The following is a 23,264-nucleotide window of genomic DNA, read 5'->3' on the forward strand; positions in this document are numbered from 1 at the left end:
CTTCAGTAAACATCCCCTCCAGCTGCAGAGCCAAAGGGCCGACCTGTCTCAGTGCAAGTAATTCATAGCCTCTGTTACCATGCTCCCATAGAAGGCCCGTGCCCCCACGCTTCTCATGCAGACACTTAGGCGCTTATACACGCATCCACAGTTAGCATAAGAATAGCTTCTGCCCTAGAGACCTTTCCGTCCAGATAATATGGTTCCTAAACATCAGATATCAGATATGATAGAAGTATAAGTTGATCTGACATGCCAGACTTCTGTCTCTTTCCGTCAGTGTAAATGTCAAGCCCCCTGCACCCCTCCAATCACACGTCATGCAGCTGCGCGCGCATCCAAGCTTCCGATTTCTGCCGACATTGCAACAATTCTGTTAGTGCCACCCCCTTGTGACACCTATCAGTGACGTTTCTAGCACACACCTCCAGTGCACGCCCAGTTCACGCCTCTTGATTACGTACCAGTACCACGTGTATACTGTTATCTTGACTTCTCTCAGCTGTTACGCCTCTTGCACTGTTGCTTATGACATGAATTAAGTATATAAGCTATGTACTGTTAATAAAATGTAGCGCTCTATCCCTTCTGACACCCCTGTGGTGGTCAGAATCAGATATCCTGGTCATGACCATTCCTTTTTAAGGAATAAAACCCCTAAGAACTCTAACACCACGGACTCTGTCTTTTTTCTTTCCGATCTGAGTTATTATTGATTAAGTACTTACCTGCATAGAAATTAAGAGAGTAAATTCATTATTTACGTCAAGTTTAACAAAAGACTATCAACTATGGCTGATTAAGTCCTATCAGCCCACCCGATGGCGGAGCCTCATCATGTAGGACTCCAAAACCAAGGTAAGTGTGCAGTCGCCCAGTTGTGATTTAGCAACGCATTCCTAAACCATGGTATGGTCACCACAATTGTTAGACTAGAGGGTGAGGCTGATATGTGCAGTGCAAGAAAGAAAGATAAAGTGATGTGTACTAAAATGGCTATCAAGGCAAACAAAGACCTTTATTAGCGTCTGCCAGGACGTCAGATTAAAAATAGTGAAACCACAGTGTAAAAAAATCACTGTTTGACTTGCTTGGTAGAAAACTAAGTAAGATATAAGAGGGCCAACATGTTTCTGCCTTAAATGTGAAGGATCACTGGCATTCGTCAGGGCCGAATTAATATCTGCTACTGCAAGGCACTATAATATGTGCTGGACTAAACAAAATATACAACAAAGTGAGCAAAACAAGAACCATCCTACCACATCTTCTCAGTGTTGTTCTGGTGATGCGATAGGTCTTTCCTGTAGAAGCACAAGAAGATGAAAAAGAACAATGTAGACATTGCATTTAGACCTTGTTCCAAAAAATTAATGTACACCAACTATACTCTAGTGGATGATGTACCGTGCAACACCAGTCAAAAAACTCTCATACCTCAGACTGGACCATCACTCATTAGTAATAGTCACATACAAAGTGCATTGTAATACGTCACCCAATGGTTGAAAAGGTGTACACAAGTTTAACACTTACCCAGCTGTGTGTGGGAAGTGGACCTCACCTCACCCGGCAACTGCTCGGACGGATAAGGCACCGCTCTAAATGTACAAAGACAATGTCTGTGAAAGATACATGTCTAGAGGATACGACCTCTGTATATTATTATTAATAAAACCCACATACTCTCTATCAGCTGTCTGTCACATGTACCCCACCGGTGTCTAAGGTGGCCACATCTAACGACTAAGGCATCTGGCCCTCCAGTGTATTAAAGGGGATGCTCATCAATTGTACTTAAGCAACACCTATTTCCCAGCCAAACTACTGAGTAATGATGTTTAATACTACTGTTTAGAACCAGTGGGGAAAGATCCCCCTCATCTTTATCTCCTAAAGTCCATCTCAACAGCAAAATAAGGGTGTTGAATAATGCTGTTCAGAGCTTGGTAAAAGGGAGTCCTCCTGTTTTTATCTATTAACTGAGTGGAGGGATCAAAATAGTGTACTACCTGGCCTACCCAGTTTAAGTAACCCGGTCCCTGCTTACCTGTCCGTCGGTACCTTAGGCTGAATGACGAGCCGAAGGGGAGGCACCGAACGGACAGGCTGGCGTCTATTTATAGCGCTACATTGATTGGTAATGAGGCTCAGCTGAGTACCGATGTGTACGCGCTGCAATTGCGCGATACACAAATCACTTCAACCTCGCGCATGCGTACAGCAATGTAAACAAATCGCGCGCATGCGCGAAAGCCGGTACGCCTTTTCACGCGTACCGCGCATGCGCGAATACAACTACATCTGTACACGCGTACCGCACATGCGCGTTGGCGGAGCGCTGACTCTATCTATCTTGGCAAGTAGCGAGACGCTGACGAAAAGCAGCAGTCTCGCGCTTGCGTATTACGGGCCCAATCCAGCTCTGCTTATCGCGTGTTATAAGGCAAAAGGGGACGCGATTATGTTGCAGAAAACACCGCGACTCGTTAGTTAGCTTGTTGGGCGGGAGCTAAATAGAGGGATCTTAAATAGCCATGTTACGAGTTTAAAGCCCCTTAAATTGGTAACTGCGCCCGAGGAGCGTAATTGTGCGCTGTCTTGCCGAAAACTGGCAATGACAAAAATGTACATCTGAGGAATTAACAAATTCCTGGGCCAGCTTACTAGGAGACCTTAACCCCTACAGTGTACATAAATTACTAATGGGTGTGGGTTGATGGTGAATATATAGATAAGGGGTCTGTTATAAAAGTCAAAGGTAGACCAGTAGATTGCATGTAACTTAGGAACCTGAAAATGGTTAACGAAGAGCCTGGTGTCGTTAGCGCCACAAATGTGTAGTGGTTATTCGCACTGAACCCGACTCGTTGTGACTACCAAGAGCACACATGGCAAGTGGTCCATTCAGATGGATAACCATGGAATATTGTCATTCAATCCATTGACATCAGATTGCAATCTGTGAATCCACCGTTGCTCCTTCACAAAGAGAAAATGGGAGATATTGGTGATGTGTGGTGGGATGTATGGCTGTTCCAGCACTAACCAAAACATATCCTCAGGTTTGTGTTTCGCTTCCAAGAAGTGATTGGTAAGGCCTGTAGATTGCTTCCTGCATCGGATAGTACTTTTGTGTTCGCTGATGCGAGCCTTAATCATCCGCGTTGTATGGCCCACATATTGTTTTTTGCATGGACAGATGATCAAATAAATCACTTTTTCGGAATTACAATTAGTATGCCTTGTCAATTTCCAGGGTCTATTGGTTCCAATATCCACCGTTAAGGTTTTGCGCGTCTGTGGACAGGCAGCACAATTCCCGCACGGGTAATGGCCTTGAACTGGATTGCTGTTCCAGATGGTATTGGTGGTTTGTCTCATCTCGGTGCGAGGTCTGGTATGTACCAGATTATCCCGAATAGAGGGTCCTCTTCTGAAAGCAAACAGAGGGCGAGGTATTGTACCTGTTGCTGTATTCAGGATCTTCCAATGCTTAAGTATGGTTTTCTTCACCTGGTTGGAAGATGTGGTGAAAGTTTGGACCATAGTCATCTGGTCCCTTGTGGTCTCTGGCCTCTTGTGTTGCAGAAGTACCTCTCGATTATTGTTGAAAGCTCTCTTACGTGCGCGGCGTATTAGATGATCCGGATAGTGCCGATCTTTCAGATTAAGCGCTAGTTCCTTCGCGTGTTGTTCGTATAGGGTGTTAGATGAACAATTCCTTCTCACCCTGAGAAATTGTCCTACAGGTAAATTTTCGCGAAGGGACTGGGGGTGAAAACTCTGATAGGACAAAAGCGAGTTCCGTGCCATTGGTTTCTTAAAGAGCTCACTTTGTAGACCTCCTTCTGCCGGGAAGATCTGGAGATCCAAGTACGCCAATTTCTCTTTGCTGCTCTCCATGGTGAACTTAAGGAACTGATTCCTAGAGTTTAACCAAGCATGAAAGGACGAAACCTCCGTTAACGTCCCTCTCCAAATCACCAAAATATCGTCGATATAACGTTTCCACAGTACCACCTGGTGGATAAAGGGGTTACTGTGGTTCAATACATGATCTTGTTCGAATTGATGCATGTATAGGTTTGCCAGGCTCGGCGCAAATACACTACCCATTGAGGTCCCTGAGACCTGGATGTAGAGATCATTTTGGTATTGGAAAATTTTTTCCATCATGGCGATCCTCGCACACTCCATAATGAAAGGGACGGGTGTAATCGTGTCCATTTGTTTGGACTCTAAGAGGCTCCTAATGCAGTCCAAGGTTTCTTGTTGAGGGATTGACGTGTACAACGATTCGACGTCGAAGCTCACCAGTAGATCTGTCTCAACATTAAATTCCACATCGGCCAGGAGTCTAAGCACATCACCAGTGTCTTGGAGGTACGTAGGTGTTTCCTGCACAATCGGTTTTAAGAAAAAATCTACAAAAGTAGATAGAGGCTCGAGTAACGAACCTATGCCCGAGATGATGGGCCTCCCAGGAGGCGGTCTTTGTGCCTTATGAATTTTGGGAAGGCAGTAGAAATAGGGGATGACCGGATGCGTGGTGATTAAATATCTTGCTTCATGAGAAGTGATCCAGCCTTCTGCCATTCCTTCCTCTACCAGACTCTTAATTTCATTGGAAATTCTAGGGGTTGGATCTTCATCGAGGAGACGGTAGGATTTAGTGTCATCAAGTTGTCGCTGACATTCTTGTTGATAAGCTATAGTGTCCTGTAACACTATCGCTCCGCCCTTATCAGCCGGCTTGATAGTAAGAGATCTGTCATTTGACAGAGTAGCCAGGGCTGTTTTCTCAAAATTGGACATGTTGTGGAAGGTCTTACGTCGTTGTTCGATGTTCATAACGTCATGAGTCACTGCTTGTTCAAAAGCTAGGACATTCGTTGGTACTTGTTGGTTCAAAGGAGTGAACGTTGACTTAGGTATAAGGCCAGTGTTCTGTTCGCCCTGGTCAATCATGTTAGACTTGTTCATGTTGGAACTGGATGACTTGAAAAAGAAATGCAGACGTATTTTCCTATAAAAGCTTTCAAGGGGGCGTGGCCAAGATGGCGGGGTGAGCGGACGCTTCCTCCCGTAGCTCCTCCGGCCCAGCTCAGCTCGAGCCCCGATTTCTGCGCTTCTCTCCCCCCCCGCGGCTGCACTGCGGGCAAGAGAACTGTGCCGGAACTCTTGGGGCACATTTTGATGCCACTTTGACTTCTGTTGCCCCGGGGGAAGTCCCCGAAAAGTTTGTTCAAAGACCGAGGCGAGGAGTGGAGCCTGGATCGCCCCGAGGAGAAGGGCCTGGAGGCGGAGCGTATTGTGGCGCTGTCCGCGCGCCTCGGCTGGGCTGAGTGCTGAAAGCTGCGGATCCCGAGGGAGCGGACTCGACGGACTCCGCGGAGTGTGGCGGCTTCCTGGCCGTCGCCCCTGTGGCCAGAGTCATCGCTGGACGACAGACCCCAGACCTGCGTCGGCGATTTATCCCCCTGCTATGGGTGTTGGTGTGTGACGCCTTGCGGACTACGAGCCTGGAAGCGGGGGACGGCGGAGTTTGAGCGGTGACCGAACCGGGAGTACTAGCCGGTGCAACTAGGGGACACTGGTTTCGCACCTTCCCGACCCATTGCTGTTGAGGGTCGCCCATAGACTTGCTGGCCTGGGCTGCCCTCCTAGGTTCCGCCCTCCCGCCATCTTGTCGCTGAGGAGCAAGTACTGGTGACCCTCGCCCGCGCCCTTGCCATACGGGCGCCTCGGTTCATCCTGGTGCTTACGCATCTGCCGTCCTCCCTGGAAGCACGCGGCTGCAGGCCTCCGACCTGAACCTGGATTATCGCCCTGACTGGCTCGATGGTTGTCTCGCCCTGGCCCGTGCCGCCATTTTGTCGCCTGTGACGCACTACCCTTGTCCTCGGCGAGGTCTTCACATCTGGTGCCCACGAGCGGCTGGGCGCATCTACAGCGGCCAACTCTCGGCTTCACCCACCGCGGAGGCCAAGATGGCTGGGAGGCGAGGTGCGGCACGGGGTGATTGCACTCTGCCGGACATGCTCGGCAGGGCCCAGCAACTGCGAGACAGGACGCAGCCGTCCCCGGGGTCCTCCCGGGCCTCAACGGACGCCACCGGAGGCGAACCGCCAGTCACGAGGTCCTTCATGGAGGACTTATTCAGCTCCCTCAAGGAGGAATTCCAGACTCTCAAGACCGAGGTGGCCGGAGAGGTCCGTGAAGTGCGCAGAGAAATCGAGGGCCTGGGCGAGCGGATCGACACTGTGGAAACAGCGGCCCAGCGTCGTGATGAAGAGATAGTTCATCTCCAGCAGGACGTTCTCCGCCTTCAGGAGCAATGTGTCGAGCTCCAGGCCCACTCTGAGGACCTCGAGAACAGGTCCAGGCGGAATAACATCCGGGTGCGAGGCGTTCCGTCCGCGGATGAGGGTGCGGACCTGGTGGCCTATCTGCAGGACCTGTTCCGCGACATCTTGGGAGAAGAAGCGGACTTCCCGATCCGCATCGACAGAGCACACAGGGTGGGCCGCCAGCGCCAGTCATCGGCACCCCCACCTGATATCCTGGCATTCCTGCCGGATTTCCCCCTAAAGGAGCACATTATGACAGAGGCCCGCAGGAAGCAGCCGTTCTCCTTCCGAGAACGACCCGTGGCGCTCTATCAAGACCTGTCCGCCATCACACTGCAGAAGCGCAGGTCTTTCCGCATCGCTACGGACTTTTTGCGAGAGCATGAGACGGCCTACTCCTGGGGTCACCCCTTCCGTCTTATTTTCCGATGGAATGGGGTGCTACATCAGCTGCGCTCCTTACAAGATGTCTGTGGGGTGCTGGGACTCACAGCTACAGAGGAGGAGGGGGCGACACCCGCATGGAGGCGCCCCGAGCGACGGGGCCGACGGAGATCGAGGAGGCGCCAATCGTCAGCGACAGCGAGTCGCCCTGACTCCCCTACCATCAGGGCGGATATGGCGGAGGCCCTGAGGACTGCGGCCAGGAACTTGCCTGAATCTAATGGCGTGGCCCAGACGGCCTAACTTTTCTCCGGGGGGAGAGACTCTTAGCATCTGCGATGCTGGGTTGGGGCTGGGGGTTGGGGGGGAGAAGTTGGAGGTGTGTGGCTGGACGTCCACTTGACTGGTTTCTACAGACTCGCCCACTTGGGCTAGACTGAGACAATGGGGTGTTTTTTCTTGTTTTTGGTGTTGGCTGGTTGCCATGGGTTGGTTCTGGGGGGGTTCAAGAGCTGGTTTGGTGTTAGGGGGGTCCCGTCCGATACTGTCCGAACACATGCGAAGCCGATTCTGGCCTTCCCTGCGCCCCTGCCCCGCGCGCCCCTTCCGCTGATCCCCCGCTTGCTGCATAGCGCTTTGCGTCCCTGGGAGCGATGCCGTCCCTGAAAGTAGTGACCCTTAACGTTAAGGGTCTGAATAATCCTGTGAAGCGTAGGGCGATCCTTTCCCTGCTGGAAGGGACACAGGCGGATATCTGCCTCCTGCAGGAAACCCATTTACTCTCTAAAGACTGCCATAGGTTGCGCTCTGCCAAGTTCCCCACGCAACTCTTTTCCTCAGCTGCGACTAAGACTGCGGGGGTAGCCATTCTTCTAGCCAGCTCCTTCAGGGGTGAGGTGTTGTATAAACATGCCGAGCAGAAGGGGAGGCTTCTGGTGTATCGCATGCGTCTGGGGGGTGTTGCCTTCACGGTTGGCTCCGTGTACAGCCCAAATGACCACCAGGATCGCTTCCTGGAATCTGTGTTGGTAGACGTTACTGCCTCGCCCGATCGCCACGTCATTTTGGGGGGAGACCTGAACATGGTCTTCGACTCCACCTTGGATAGGTCTGCCCAGCGCTTTCCGCAGACGGGGGAGCTTTCCAGAGCGGTACAGGACCAGATTGCAGAGATGGATCTGCATGACCTCTGGCGCACCTTGCACCCCACCGAGAGGGACTACTCATATTTCTCCCACGCACACCGCACTTACTCGCGGTTGTACTACCTCTTAGTGAGCGGGCCGCTTCGCTCGGCCGCCGCGGCGGCGGACATAGGGGTCTTGTCCCTATCCGACCATGCGCCGGTTTCCGGAGTATTCGCTTGGCCGGCAGCCCCCCCCTCCAGAGGGATGTGGCGGCTTCGGGACACGCTTCTCCATAAGAAATCGGTGGTGAAGCGGGTGGAGGAGGTCATTCAGGAGTACTTGACCCACAATGACAACTCCGACACGTCCCTAGCAACGCAGTGGGCGGCTTTGAAAGCGGTCGTCAGAGGGGAGTTTATCTCCATCTCCTCGGCGGAGAACAGGGAGCGGCAACGTAAGAGGGAGGAACTAACGGCGCAGGTCAGGGAACTCGAACAGGTTCACCGCCGGACGGGGGCTCCTCGAGTTTGGAGGCAGCTGAAGGCGGCGCGGAAACTCCTCTCTGCGTTGGACCTGGACCGGGCGGAGTATGCGGCGTTGCGCTTGAAGCATGCCTTTTACACCGGCGGAGACAGATGCGGTAAGCTCCTGGCCCACCGGCTCAGGGCTGCGCAGCAACGCAACGTAGTAAAGGAGCTGGTGGGAGCGGATGGGGTCCCGGTTTCCGGTGACGCGGAGGTGGCGGATTCCTTCCATGCCTTCTATGAGGCGCTGTACGCTGCAGAGCCCTCCCCACCGGGAGAGGCTGAGGCCTATTTGGAATCGGTAACCCTCCCTGCCCTAGATCCCGCCCAGGCGGACCACCTGGAGAGGGGCATTCATGTGGAGGAAGTCATCTCCGCTATTGCACGGTTAAAGCACGGCAAGGCCCCGGGCCCGGATGGCTATACGGCCTTGTTTTACAAGACCTTCTGTCCCACTGTCGCGCCTCTCCTGGCTCGCTTGTTCAATTCCTTTTCTGAACCGGGAGCCATACCGCCGGACCTTCTCTCGGCGACTGTGTCGGTTATTCCGAAACCGGGGAAAGACCGGACTCTGTGCGGCTCGTATCGGCCCATCTCGCTTCTAAATGTGGACCTCAAGCTTTACACTGGGATCTTGGCGGCCAGACTTGGTCTGTACCTGCCAGGTCTGGTGGAGGCGGACCAGGCCGGTTTTGTACCCGGTAGGCAGACGGTCGACAACACTAAGAGGGTGACGCACGTGCTAGAAAAGGCCTCACGCGTCCCGGGGGAGCGGATGCTGCTGTCGGTCGGCGCGGAAAAGGCCTTTGATAGGGTTCATTGGCCGTACCTCGAGCTGGTTCTCGGGAAACTGGGGATCGGCGAGAAGTTCCGCACTATGGTTTTTAACTGTTATAGGAGGCCATCAGCATCGGTGCGTGTCAATGGACACAGCTCCGGCAGCTTTGCCATTGAGCGCGGCACGAGACAGGGCTGCCCCCTTTCGCCGCTCCTGTTTGCCCTCTATATGGAGCCGTTTGCCCAGAGGATCCGCGATAACCCGGACGCTATTGGGGTGAAGATGGGGCAATACACACATACTGTCAGCTTATATGCGGACGATGTCTTGCTGACCCTGGATGACCCCAAGCGGTCGCTCCCTGCCTGCGTCCAGGAACTGAACACCTTTGCCCGCGTAGCGGGCTTCAAAATGAATATGTCTAAATCGGCTGCCCTGGATGTGTCACTTTCTGTCGACACCAGGCGGGGCCTCCAGCGTCTTTTTCCTCTGCAATGGTCCTCCTCCACGGTGCCTTACCTGGGGATTTTGCTCGCACCCTCCCTACCTGCAATGGTCGCAGCTAACTATTCCTCCCTGGGCAAAAAGATTAAGGAGGAACTCGGCCGATGGAACAAAGGCCTGCTCTCGTGGCTGGGCCGTATCGCAGCGGTGAAGATGACGATACTGCCTCAGATCCTGTGGGCCCGATTCACAGAACTAACTTAAGACAAAATCCTAAATCTACTACCATTTTGGTATTCACAGAAGGCACTTACTCATGTTGGTATTCACAGAAGGCACTTACTCATTTCGGTATTCACAGAAGTTAGGAGTCCTAACTTTAGGACTCCTAAATGACATCTGTGAATACCGAAAGTCTTTAGGACTCCTAAATGCCTTCTGTGAATATCAAAAGTCTTAAAATTAGGATTTTTCTCAACTTTACTACTTATAAACTGAGAAAATCCTAATTTTAAGACTTTCGGTATTCACAGAAGGCATTTAGGAGTCCTAAAGTTAGGACTCCTAACTTCTGTGAATACCGAAATGAGTAAGTGTCTTCTGTGAATACCAAAATGAGTAAGTGCCTTCTGTGAATACAAAAATGGTAGTAAGTTTAGGATTTTGTCTTAAGTTAGTTCTGTGAATCGGGCCCTGTATCTTTTTCGCGCTCTACCTCTCCAGCCCCCTGTAGGTTGGATACGGCAGGCGCAGGCTGACATCTCCCGCTTTGTGTGGCAGGGCCGTAAGCCTCGAATGAAACGGGTCCTCTCCATGCTTGCCCCGGAGGCGGGGGGTCTCGGTGTCCCGGACCTCCGGAAGTACTTTCAGGCGGCGCAACTCCGATATTTGGTGGAGTGGAGCCGGTGGGAATCGGACAAGCACTGGCTCTTTCAGGACCAGGCAGTTGCGGGCCGTACTCTCCAGGAAGTCCCGTTCCTACGGCGCACTCACCGCCCGCCTAATCTCTACGCCTCCTTTATCACCCGAGTTCCGCTGCGAGTGTGGGACGCGGTGTGTGAGCTTCGTGAGCTCACCACTTTTCCATCACCGTTCACTTCCATCGCTGGCAATCCAGACTTCACTCCGGGTCTGGAACCGGGAACCTTTTCCCACTGGGTGAGCGCGGGTTGTAGGGCACTTTTCCAGATCTACGGGCCGGAGGGTGTGCTCCCCTTCCAGCAGCTCCGACAGGAGTTTGGCCTGACGGAGGGGGACAGACTGCGTTACATGCAAGTTCGCCACTGGGCTCTTCAACCCCCAGTGCGCGACGTCGCTGCCCGTTCGATTACGCCCTATGAGCGATGGCTGGTGACCCGGACCTCGGACGCCAACCTTATCACCGACTTGTATAAGTTTCTCCAACCCCCGCCGTTTCATTACCATAACCCAGGGAGAGAGCGCTGGCACAGGGAATTGGGCAGTACCTTGAGCCACAAGGAGTGGGACAGGATCGCGTACCGGGCGAGGCACTCTGCGTACCACACTGGGCTGACGGAGACCTTTACTAAGGTGTCCACCTATTGGTACTACACCCCGGAGAGGCTCTACGAGATGCACAGAATCGGCGATAAAGGTTGCTGGCGCGGCTGCGGACAGGAAGGTACCCTCACGCACATTCTCTGGGAGTGCCCGGTGCTGTCGGCCTATTGGAAGGAGGTCTTGGATGAGGTAGACAGGCATTTTGAGATAGAACTCCCACGCTTCCCTGCGTATGTCTTGCTAGGCCTCCCCAATGACCTGATGTACCCGCTGAAGTCCCGCAGGGGTAGACAGATTGCGATTGCGCTAGGCTCAGCGGTTCAAAACATCCTTATACTCTGGCGTACCCCCACTGCCCCCTCTACCACTGGCTGGCTACACAGGCTCTGGCAGGTACTGGGTATGGAGAAGATGTCGCTGACAGTGGCTGGGAATGTGGACCAATTTGAAGAGCTCTGGCACCCCTTTTTGGCACTGCTGTCCACGGAATTTCGCGAGCTCACTTGTCCACGGTACCTGCGACTCCTTAGGCTGACGCCGCCGGCGGCCCCAGCGGAGTGAATGTGGCGGGATCAGGGGTTTGGGGCTGGGGGTGGGGGGCAGGGTTACATGCTTCTAATGCTGACTTTCGGACGGGGATGTTGGGGTATTGTTTTCTTTCCTTTTCTCCTTCGCTTTTCTTTCTTCTATTTTTCCAGGGACGGGGGGCTGGAGGGATGGTGTGTTTTTTTCCTGTGTTGCGGGACGCTACTCTAGCTCGGCCTTGCTCGGGGAATGGGGGTCTACTGGAGGGTCATTTGCACTGCCTTATTGCCTTATGACTTACGCTTTGTTGCCCTCCGGGGCTTCCTGCTTCCCCACTTTTCCTCTGAATCACTGCAACGCTTCGCGCCTTGTATTGTATGTTCGCTTGACCTCCTATTCCCTTCCCCATGTTTTTTGTATCTTAATAAAATACTTTAAACCTAAAAGCTTTCAAGCTCGCATCTCAATTTGAATAGGTCACCTGTATTTGTAGGGACAAAACCCAGCCCTTTGTTGAAGACAATATTTTCAGTTGGTGTGATGGTCCTCGAACTCAGGTTTACAACTAAGTCGCAGCTCCTGTTGTTGGGCCTGTCTTGTTGGATTGTGGAGCCCAATTCACAGTTTGTTGGTTTCCCCTTTTGCCGCGGTTCCTGCCACGGCCCTGCCATAAAAAAGACTGGTCATAGTAAAATGACGGATTTGGAGGATACATTGGCATGGGGTGACCCATCGGTGGGGGGCCCATTGCCCCCGGATTGTAGTTCCATGGGCCCGGAGGCAAACACTGTCCTGGGTTAGGGTACTGTTGTCCACCCCGACCTCTGTAGGGTCTACGTTGGAAACCTCCGTCTCGTGAGCCGGTATTAGGGCCTGTATTGGAGTTCCCTTGGTCGCTCGAGCCAGAATCAGATCCCGACGAAGAGTAATTTGACCCATATCTTCTCCCTTTCGAGTTGGTGGAGGGGGCTACATAGGAATCACTCAGATATGGGTAAGCCAATTCCATGGAAAAGCGCGCCAGATCTTTTTTAAATTTCTCCACTTTGTTTAACAAGATGTTGTCATAGTAGTCTTTGTTCGTTTTATTGGCATCTTCTAAGTTCTTTTTGTAAATCACGGGCCGCACAGCTGCATTGATTTGTCCCTCTAGGACTTGAATCTCTATCAATAAGGCATCAGCTGTTTTTTTAGCTGTTTTAATGATTAAAACCAGCCAATCGCGGGTGCACCGCCAACCAATCAATGCCCAATTTTTAAGAAATTCTTTGTCTTTCAAAAAGAGTCTGGGCGTCGTAGTGACGATCAAGCCTGATGGTGCACACTTGCCATGTAAGTACTCATTCATGATCACACCATGCAGTGAAATCCGAGAGTGATTCTTTTTCAGGTTCAAAAGTTTGACCCAATCATCCTCTGTTGTGGGAGTAGAGGTAGAGGGTAAATCGTCTAGTATACTGGGGTTGTTGCTAAGGATGGTATTCAAATCCTCATCGTCAAATGCTAGGCCACCAAAGTCCTCCATAGTGAGGAACTGCAAACAGACAGTCAGCTAGATAAGTGAAGTGGGTGAGCTGAATGCACTATAACATTTGCTGTGTAGTGCTAAATGAAAAAACAATGACCCGCAACCGAGGCTGCTCTATACACTATCTAAACAAATCGTAAGAGAGGGTCCGAGGGAAGTGTTTAATGACAAAACAGGCTAATACCCCCTGTAGGACTACCTAAATAACAACAAAGCCTGTAAGTCAAATGGTGCTGAGGTACGACTATTGACACTGGTATACTTGTGCACAAGTGAGTTTAACAAAAGACTATCAACTATGGCTGATTAAGTCCTATCAGCCCACCCGATGGCGGAGCCTCATCATGTAGGACTCCAAAACCAAGGTAAGTGTGCAGTCGCCCAGTTGTGATTTAGCGACGCATTCCTAAACCATGGTATGGTCACCACAATTGTTAGACTAGAGGGTGAGGCTGATATGTGCAGTGCAAGAAAGAAAGATAAAGTGATGTGTACTAAAATGGCTATCAAGGCAAACAAAGACCTTTATTAGCGTCTGCCTGGACGTCAGATTAAAAATAGTGAAACCACAGTGTAAAAAAATCACTGTTTGACTTGCTTGGTAGAAAACTAAGTAAGATATAAGAGGGCCAACATGTTTCTGCCTTAAATGTGAAGGATCACTGGCATTCGTCAGGGCCGAATTAATATCTGCTACTGCAAGGCACTATAATATGTGCTGGACTAAACAAAATATACAACAAAGTGAGCAAAACAAGAACCATCCTACCACATCTTCTCAGTGTTGTTCTGGTGATGCGATAGGTCTTTCCTGTAGAAGCACAAGAAGATGAAAAAGAACAATGTAGACATTGCATTTAGACCTTGTTCCAAAAAATTAATGTACACCAACTATACTCTAGTGGATGATGTACCGTGCAACACCAGTGAAAACTCTCATACCTCAGACTGGACCATCACTCATTAGTAATAGTCACATACAAAGTGCATTGTAATACGTCACCCAATGGTTGAAAAGGTGTACACAAGTTTAACACTTACCCAGCTGTGTGTGGGAAGTGGACCTCACCTCACCCGGCAACTGCTCGGACGGATAAGGCACCGCTCTAAATATACAAAGACAATGTCTGTGAAAGATACATGTCTAGAGGATACGACCTCTGTATATTATTATTAATAAAACCCACATACTCTCTATCAGCTGTCTGTCACATGTACCCCACCGGTGTCTAAGGTGGCCACATCTAACGACTAAGGCATCTGGCCCTCCAGTGTATTAAAGGGGATGCTCATCAATTGTACTTAAGCAACACCTATTTCCCAGCCAAACTACTGAGTAATGATGTTTAATACTACTGTTTAGAACCAGTGGGGAAAGATCCCCCTCATCTTTATCTCCTAAAGTCCATCTCAACAGCAAAATAAGGGTGTTGATTAATGCTGTTCAGAGCTTGGTAAAAGGGAGTCCTCCTGTTTTTATCCATTAACTGAGTGGAGGGATCAAAATAGTGTACTACCTGGCCTACCCAGTTTAAGTAACCCAGTCCCTGCTTACCTGTCCGTCGGTACCTTAGGCTGAATGACGAGCCGAAGGGGAGGCACCGAACGGACAGGCTGGCGTCTATTTATAGCGCTACATTGATTGGTAATGAGGCTCAGCTGAGTACTGATGTGTACGCGCTGCAATTGCGCGATACACAATTCACTTCAACCTCGCGCATGCGTACAGCAATGTAAACAAATCGCGCGCATGCGCGAAAGCCGGTACGCCTTTTCACGCGTACCGCGCATGTGCGAATACAACTACATCCGTACACGCGTACCGCGCATGCGCGTTGGCGGAGCGCTGACTCTATCTATCTTGGCAAGTAGCGAGACGCTGACGAAAAGCAGCAGTCTCGCGCTTGCGTATTACGGCCCCTATCCAGCTCTGCTTATCGCGTGTTATAAGGCAAAAGGGGACGCGATTATGTTGCAGAAAACACCGCGACTCGTTAGTTAGCTTGTTGGGCAGGAGCTAAATAGAGGGATCTTAAATAGCCATGTTACGAGTTTAAAGCCCCTTAAATTGGTAACTGCGCCCGAGGAGCGTAATTGTGCGCTGTCTTGCCGAAAACTGGCAATGACAAAAATGTACATCTGAGGAATTAACAAATTCCTGGGCCAGCTTACTAGGAGACCTTAACCCCTACAGTGTAAATAAATTACTAATGGGTGTGGGTTGATGGTGAATATATAGATAAGGGGTCTGTTATAAAAGTCAAAGGTAGACCAGTAGATTGCATGTAACTTAGGAACCTGAAAATGGTTAACGAAGAGCCTGGTGTCGTTAGCGCCACAAATGTGTAGTGGTTATTCGCACTGAACCCGACTCGTTGTGACTACCAAGAGCACACATGGCAAGTGGTCCATTCAGATGGATAACCATGGAATATTGTCATTCAATCCATTGACATCAGATTGCAAGTCATATAGACGTTAAACAACGTCGGGCTCAGGGATGAGCCCTGAGGGACTCCACAGCCCAGGGGTTTGCTAGAGGAGATGGTATCTTCTTCATAAACGTGAAAGGTTCTGTCACTCAAGAAAGATTTAAACCACGCTAGCGCTCTGCCTGTGATTCCTACATTAAGGAGACGCTGCAATAAAATTTTGTGATTCACCGTATCAAATGCAGCGCTTAGATGGAGGAGGATGACTGCCACCGATCCCCCTCGATCCAAGATCTCTCTAGTTTCCTCCATCACTGCAAGCAGGGCGGTTTCTGTCCCATGCTTAGGGCGAAAGCCCGTCTGAGTAGGGTCAAGCAGATGGTTACTCTCGAGAAAAGGTGTTAGAAGGCCGTTTATATATTTCTCGAGGATTTTGCTGACCCAGGGGAGCAGTGAAATGGGGCGATAGCTGTTAAAGTTGTTAATGTCCAAATTGTTTTTTTTTAAGAGTGCCCACACCATGGCCTGTTTCCACATAGGTGGGACAGTACTTGTAGAGATGGAGGCATTAAGTACGTCCAGCATAGTGGGAATAATGATGTGAGTGACAGTGGCCAGTATGCGGGGAGGAGCAGGGTCACAGGGAGAGCCTGATTTAACTTGCCTAATTAGGGGAGCATGTGATTCTGAGTTTAACAAGGGGAACTCATCTAGTGTGGGTGGAGAGTGACAGGTAGTTTTCGTGACATGGTGAAGATGGCGATTCCGCATGGATGTTCAAATCCACTTCCATGAATGATGAGTAAATCAGGTATCATCACAATGAGATTGCAGGTCGTAGTTGGTTAAAGAAGGTTGTGGGAGCTTGGTGAGGCTTTTCACAATTTGACATATCTCTCAGGAATTGGAGCTGGCTTCAGAGATTTTTCTAGTATAGTATATGGATTGAGCAGTCTATATTTCCTGTTTATAGGCTCTAATCGCCTCTCTATAAATAATTTTGTCCGGTGGGGAGTACCCCAGACGCCATTTTCTTTCCAGTCTTTTACACTGGAATTTCTTCTCCCTGAGCCCAGCCGAGTACCTGGGAGCAGTATTCCTAGATCTTTTCAGGGTGGTTTTTTGAATAGGAAGTGTGGAGTTGAGAGAGTTCAATATCCAGTTGTTGAAATTGTCATTGGCTGCCGAAGGTTCCTGACTGATTGGCAATTTTGACATTTCTAAATCATGAGCCCATTGATCTGGTGACAGTTTGGACCAATTTCGTGCTTCCCGTAATCCGGGTGTTAAGGCAGGGAGTGTATGAGTCTCCCAAATAAGGGGAATCAGCGAATGATCCATCCAGAATAGTTGCAAGTAAGCAACTTAAACTCTTGCAGCTTGCCGGCGCCATCTGTAACTATTCTCTGACCCTGCCTGACCTGTTTAGGGTCAGGACAGAGTCAGAGAATAGTTGCAAGTATGCAACTTTGGCACCTGCTTTATTTATAGCTGTAAGCGCTTCCCTGGTGAGGTACCATTTTTGTTACAGGAGCATTGTACCACAATGAACCCTGCCCTTCATAGTTATACAAGAAGACGCCACCGTTTTGTGCGATATCTCTAATCAATTGGAGTACTTTCTACTGGCTAATCAGTAAGTGCTACCTCGTTGGGTAAATATAGTGCTTTTCCTACACTACAGCTGCGTAAAGTGCCAGAAGAGTTGTCTCCAGTGACCATGTGTGTGTTACTGTCATTGCGCCGAAGGGCGCTGTGGTCCCTTGAGTGAGCTGGCCATCTAAAAAAAAAAAATCCGCTGCTCGCAAATTTGCGAATTTTCGGCAATTTCGCGAGATTTGTGGATCGCAAAATTGCCAAAAATCCGCAAATTTCTCGAGCGTAACGGATTTTTGGCCCATACTTAGAATGAACGAATGAATGAATGAATGAAGTTATATTTGTATAGCGCATTTCTACCCTGAGGCCTTGTAGCGCTTGTGGACCGGACAGTGAGAAGCACATCAGTTTAAGGCACAGTGCTAAACAGGTGAGTTTTAAGAAGCTTGCGGAAGGCCTGTATGTTCGGTTCGCCACGCATAGTAGGGGGGGGGAGAATTCCAGAGGTTTGAGGCATTCAAGGATAAAGAATGTCTCACCTGGAATGATGTACTTTCCTAGTAGTGGCGAGGAAGGCAGAGCTGGAACGAAGATTTCTAGAAGGTTGGTAGGGGGTGACCAGGGAATTCTATTCACCCAGATGGCCTGGCGAGATTTCCAGATGGCTCTGTGAGCCAGGCACATGGCCTTGAACTGTATCCTGGCCCGAATAGGTAGCCAGTGTAGAGTCCTCAAAGCAGATTTTGCTGATTGTCTCCGAGGAATTTGGAGCAGTTGGCAGGCTGCTCAGTTCTGGACCACTTGATGTTTTTGCATGTTCGCCTGCGGGGCGCCCAGGTACAACGCATATCCGCAGTCCATGTGGGAAATTATGAGAACTTGCACCATAATCCTTCTCACCTTGAAGGGAAGCAGTAGGAGATTTCTTCTTAACATCCGAAGCAGGCCGAAGCAGGCAAGCAGGCAGCGGCGAGCTTGACGGCTTGACAGTTAAAGCAGAGAGAGCTGTCCAGCCACATGCAGAGGCTCTTGATCTGCTGCTTTGAAGCAGGCATCGGGTCGAGGCAAGTTGGCCATATTAGTGCTGAAAAGGGAGATGGAGATTTTCCCAAAAACATCATCTCAGTCTTGTCACCATTTAGCTTAAGGTGAGATAGTTTCATCTATTCGGCTTCTGCCTCCAGGCAGCTGCCTCGAAAGCAAGATGAACCCTCTGGGTGGTTAAGTGCCACCACCAGTTGGGTGTCATTTGCGTACGTGATGATCTGTATACCGAATGGAAGAACTACCTCTGCTAAAGGTGCCATATAGGTGTGGGGCTCAGGGAAGAGCCCTGGGGAAACCCACATCTAAGAGGCCTGTGGTTGGAAGAGGCATTGCCCTCAAAGACCTGAAAAAAACGGTCTTTAAGGAAGGAGTGTAGCCAAGTGAATGCCGAATGGGTCACTCACAGACTTTTTAGTCACTCCTACAGGATGTTATGATCAACAGTGTCAAAATCGGCACTGAGATCTAAAAGAATAATTGCTGCTGAGCCGCCCTGATCCAAAAATCTCCGTGCCTCCTCTGTTACTGCCAGAAGGACTCTGTCCCTAGTCGAGGGTGGAATCCTGTTTGTGAGACATGTAGCAGGATGTTGGACTCTAGATTCTGTACTAGTGTTGAATGTATATGTCTCTCAGTCAGCTTGCTCAACCAGGGAAGGAGAGATATTGGACGATAGTTGGCCAAGTTATAATGATCTAAATTTGTTTTTTTAAGAGGGCCTTGACTTGGGCACATTTCCAGGCAGGGGGGACCGTGCCTGAGGAGATGGAGGCATTTAAGATATCCCAAATTACTGGGCAAATAGCATCAGTAAGTAAGAAGAAGTGTCGCAGGGGGCAGGGTCTATGGGAGAACCCAAGGTCACCCTAGGAATAAGAGCATTTAGGGAAACATCGTCCAGTAAGGGGAACTCTGCTAGAGAGCATAAAAGGTTGGGAGAAGAACTCCCGGTGCTGGACGCGATAGGATCAATCTGGCGTGGAGAAAAGGATTGGTAAATCAGGTGGATTTTTTGGAGGAAGTATTCTGCTAGATTGTTACATCAAGCTAGTGCATCCTCTGGGTTGGGGGTTTTATGTGGTATGGTGACCAAGGATTTGGCAATACAAAAAACCTCTTTTGGAGAGTTTGCGGCTGCACTAATCTTCTCCTCATAGAAGGAGGACTGGGCGATTTTGATTTCTGACTTCTGGAATCTGTTTTCCTCTTTTCTATTGGGTTCTGTCTCCAGCTCCTTTCACATTTCCGACAGGTTTGTTTGAGCTCCCTTGTTTTTAAATTGGATCTTTTGTAGGAAGATCTTTCAGGGACTAGCATATCCAAAGAGCTTAGGATCCAGAGATTGAAGTTGTTGTTTGCCATCACTGGATCGGAGCTAGTGGACGGTGTGGTATTCTCCAGGGGATTAGACCATTGGGTAACTGAGAGATTTGACCATTTCCTTTCTAGTGTTGGGGTGGTGCTACAGTTTCCCAGATTAAAGGAATTAATGAATGGTCGGTCCAAGGGAGGGGGATGGAGATATCAGCCAAACGATTCCGTACATTACCAAGCACAGGGTTCAGAAGATTACCTTTTACATGTGTGGGTACCAAGCCTTTCAGGTTAATTTGAAGTGCTGATAGGCTGGATATGAGCTCTTTGGCCATGTAGTCAGAGGGATCGTCCAGATGGATAGTGAGATCCCCCAAAATCATGTAGTTAGCTGGGGAAAGAGCTAGATAAGCAACAAGAGCAGGGAGTGCGCTGAGAAATTGTCCTATGGGTCCTGGGGGGCGTTAGAGTAGTAAGCCAGAGAAAGTGCTAGTAGGAGAGAATTCCAAAGAAAAATTCATATTTTCACTCACTGCCCCTCAATAGAAAACCGGCAACAGAAATTATCTCTAAAAATTATCGTTAGACCTCCCTCTCTACCAGTTTTACGATCCGCTCTTTGTATTAAGTACCCAGGTGGCAGGGTTTGAGTGACAGCTGGGTCTCCTTCATCCTGTAACCAGGTCTCAGTGAGGGATATTACATCTGGTTTAAGGTCTTCTATTAGGATAGCGAGTTCGACTCAGTGTTCAGGAAGGGAGAGACAGTTTAATAGGTAGAATTTTAAGGGAGGGCCGCAAGAGGGTATCTCCTTACTGTCTAGTTGAAGCTTAAAACTACAATGGGAGCAACCGGAGGGACTATTGGCAATGTTTAATGAGTGTAGGCAGTTGGTGCCAGTGACCCCTTTCATACCAAGCAATGTCTGAGCACTGTAGGTGAGAATACGATCCGGAAAACTTCCAGGGTCGTGGCCCCTGGTCCCGGTCGGGCGCTGACAGGCGCAGACGGGCTTGCCTGCGTCGCGCTGGTGGCGCGCCCGCTGAGCGCGTCCGCTGAGCGTAGGGACTGGCATGCTTCCTAAGTACTGCCCACCTATCACGCTGACCTCCTGTCTTCACCCCCAACTGGAAGTAAGGAGACCGCCTACACCCTCCACAACATTCAGTTAAAACCTGCGGTGGACCGGGGTGCAGCGGGAATGCAGGAGCGCTACAAGAAAGTGCAAGTGAGTGGATAGCAAAAGTGATTTAAAATGCGGCGAAAAATTAGAAAAAAAACTGGTTTTTAAAGACACAGTAGCAGGTGTGCTTACAGACGTGCCTTTCTGCTGCACCCCCAATCAGGGTTTCTGAGGGAGAAGATTCGCTAACCCATTCAAGGTCCAACTGTTAGCCGTAGTGAGGTGTGTGGTGCTGGCGTTGTACTTAGCTGAGGGTACCTGTTTCCAACCTGAATCCATCCTAATCTGGTCCTGATCTACACCTGTGCTATCTTACTGGCATCTGAACTACTAGAAGTCCTGTTCTTTATTTCAGCCCGTGGCAAGGTTATTTTATGAATGCAAATGTTTATATACTGCCTATTATGCTAACACCCTTGATCCCTTAGGACTCTAGGTATCAGTGACTAAGATTGGTAAGTCAATGGTATAGGTCCTAAATGGTTAATAAAATCCTGATTAGCGTAGGTTTACCTGTTCAAAGTGTGTATGTTTTATGGGCCCAGGTGAGTATGTTAAAACGAGCAGGTGAGTCCGCACTCTATAACCCCCACTATGAAAACTGTTCCAGCCACCGCTGGGCACAGCTTACCTTGGGAGACATTACATCAAGGTTCAGGAATACCTGTACATAGTTGTGCTTTACAAAGAATGTACTTTACTTTGAAAGGAAGTCAGTAATTATTGTTTAATGTTTGTATACATATATATATAAATATATATTTACATATATTTCACAAGAAGAATCACACTTCCTTCCAGTATGAAATCCAAGCCCATCCAGTCGAGAGGTAAGTAAAGTAGATTTTATTTTAGCAGGCAGCTCAGTAGTAATAGCATGACGCATTTCAACACATAAGTATCTTAATCATATGCAGCTGCGGGGAACAAGTGACTTTGAATTTAAATACACTCCATTAGTTAACAGTGAAGAGGGATGCTTGTATGCACACATCTACTTTAAAAGCACCAGTCACAACTTAATTTCTTTTTTTGTTTTTCAATCTGGGCCTGCACAACTGGTTTCCTTACACAATATTCGTATTAATTTCATTGACAGTGTATAGTTTTGAAGCAGTTTCCGAATTTGTATACTTTACGTCCCAGTGACCAGCATGCAACACACTGTTTTGCGAAATACAGCATCACATCCTTCTTATTTAAAGTCGTTTTCAGTATTTGCCATGATAAAAATGTTTAATCCAAAGGTTGTAACATGCCTACATTAATGCTTTAAAGGAGTCAATTCCATGTTGTGCAAGGTGGCAGGTATAATTATTTTCCTCCCTTCATCTCAAGGGCATTGTTCCTCCTAGTGAAAAATGAAATTCCACTCTTTTCCTGGCTGCACATTTTTATTACTTTTCCGCTCATGAAGTGCAGGGGGAAATCCCCACAACCCCTGGCTGCATACAATATATATTCCACCTCCCCCCGTTTCGATCCGAGGCCACCGAAGTCATCTGCGGCATTCAGCAAGGATCATCACTCAGCCCCACCATCTTGAACGTCTACATGAGACCTCTTGCCGCCATTGCACACCAACACAACCTCAACATCATCTCCTATGCCAACGACACCCAGCTGATCCTCTTCCTAACCAGAGACCCCGACACCACCAGAACCAGCCTACACGAAGGGATGAAAGACGTCGCCGAGTGGATGAAGAACAGCCGCCTGAAACTGAACTCAGACAAGACGGAAGTCCTCATCCTGGGACCATCGCCCTCCGCCTGGGACAACTCTTGGTGGCCCCCAGCCCTGGGCACCGCTCCCAAGCCAACAGACCATGCACGCAACCTGGGATTCATCCTGGACTCCTCCCTCTCAATGACCAGACAAGTCAACGCCGTCTCCTCATCATGCTTTCACACTCTACGCATGCTTTGCAAGATCTTCCGATGGATCCCAACTGAAACCAGGAAGACGGTCACCCAGGCCCTCGTCACCAGCCGATTGGACTACGGAAACACCCTCTACACCGGAACCACAGCCAAGCTACAGAAAAGACTCCAACGCATCCAGAACGCCTCCGCCCGACTCATCCTGGACATCCCCCGACGCAGCCACATCTCCGGCCACCTGAGGGACCTACACTGGCTCCCCGTCAACAGGAGGATCACATTCAGGCTACTCACCCACGCACACAAGTCTCTCCACGACCTGGGCCCCAAGTACCTCAACGACCTCCTGACCTTCTACACGCCCACCCGGCAGATACGGTCTACTAGCCTCGCCCTCGCCGCTGTACCACGCATCTGAAGAGCAACCGCCGGAGGCGGATCCTTCTCCTACCTGGCAGCCAAGACATGGAACTCCCTCCCCATCCACCTTCGGCTCACCCAGGACCACCTCGCCTTCAGGAGACAACTCAAGACCTGGCTGTTCGAGCAGTAGCGGACCTCCTCCCCCAAGCGCCTTGAGACCCTTCCGGGTGAGTAGTGCGCTATACAAATGCAATGATTG

The sequence above is a fragment of the Lissotriton vulgaris genome, chromosome 1_1 (assembly GCF_964263255.1).
Source record: "Lissotriton vulgaris chromosome 1_1, aLisVul1.2, whole genome shotgun sequence".
NCBI classification, from domain to species: Eukaryota; Metazoa; Chordata; class Amphibia; order Caudata; family Salamandridae; genus Lissotriton; species Lissotriton vulgaris.